The 1402-nt window shown below is 36.7% G+C and overlaps 1 protein-coding gene across 4 annotated transcripts in view; it reads left to right on the top strand.

Moving 5' to 3' along the window:
• Positions 1–1402, top strand: part of JADE1 (jade family PHD finger 1) — a 53980-nt gene that overhangs the window by 34296 nt on the left and 18282 nt on the right. The window lies entirely within an intron of this gene.

The following is a 1402-nucleotide window of genomic DNA, read 5'->3' on the forward strand; positions in this document are numbered from 1 at the left end:
GGGACAAACACTGAATGTCTGGGCAGTAAGTTTGTGGGGGAACTGCTTTTTTCTATTTCTTTTTCCATTTTATCTCCAGGGCTTTAATTGTACAATTTGTTTGTACAGTCTCCTTTATATCAACAATAGTACTTCTACTTTAATGCAAGGGTATGTCTGTTGAAACATTTTTCAAGCTTTGTCCTATATATATATAAGTTTTGGCGATGGTTGAAGATTGTACTGTGTATGAACATTTTATTGCAAAGCTAGTTACTTGTTCTTACCTTTTATTGCTAACAACAATAAGTCTTGCGTCTTTCAGCAGAACACCAGGATAACAATTCATGTTCCCTTTTTTTGTATTTAGACACTATTTGCATATTATGGAGATGGATGTTATGGATGGAGAGGATGTTATCTGACACTGTGTGAAAAAAAATACCTTGTATTCCTTGTAGGATGCCTTACAACTTTCAGAGACATAATTACTGCAGTTCTGTGTAAGGGTGAATCCCTAGTGGCTCCTAGTAGTAGGCAGATAGATGTAGATGCCAGAAAACGCTGTGCTCTTTAGGACACCACCAGCTGATATACAGCTTGTAGCTTTGAAGTACAGAGCACAGTGTGTGGTCTCTCTTAATTCACTTTGGTAAATGAACAGCTAAAATTCCAATAAAAGCTGGCAGTGAATTGCAGCAATAGCAGTCATTTAAATGCCAGCGGATAATGAATGAAACCTTTGCAAGGTTTAATTGTTAGACATGTCCCAGGTGATTGCACTCGCCTGTGCTATGTAGTATTGATTAGCCCTGTGCACCCTGCAGTCTTCTGTTCATTTTCCAATAACATCTTTTGTAGTTTATAGTGTTGTATTTTCTTGTTTCCTTTACTCCTTTATGTTTACTTTTTTTTCTTTCCCTGTATTGATTTCTGGCTACAGAGTAGCAGAGTTTGGGATGATGTAAAGTCGGTTAATAACTGTCTTGTGTGTTTTCTGTTACATCTGCGTGCTGAATCAACCTGAGCAGGAAAGCCCACAGGAGACAGATTTGGCTTTGTTTCAAGAGAACCGAAAAATATTCTCTTGTCATTATGTGTTTGTCTTTGAGGTTAGGAAGCTGTTATGTAGCACAACTGTTCTCTTAAAAATTCCTTCAAAGTAAATTTGTATATAGACACGTTAAAATGAAATATATTTTTTTATCAGCCCTTGGAGACATAAAAGATGATACCATTGGGTTATACTTTGTTCTTCAGAAGATTTGGATACTAGCAAACAAAAAAAAAAATGCTGGCCAGTCAAGTATAACCCTTTCCTCACACCAAAATCCTTCCTGCAGCTCTGGTGTCTGAAAGATTTTCTGATTGTTTGACTACCCTGTTTCCCCTATAATAAGGCACTGTCTTATATTTTTTGAAA

Source organism: Pyxicephalus adspersus, chromosome 3, assembly GCF_032062135.1.
Source record: "Pyxicephalus adspersus chromosome 3, UCB_Pads_2.0, whole genome shotgun sequence".
NCBI lineage: Eukaryota > Metazoa > Chordata > Amphibia > Anura > Pyxicephalidae > Pyxicephalus > Pyxicephalus adspersus.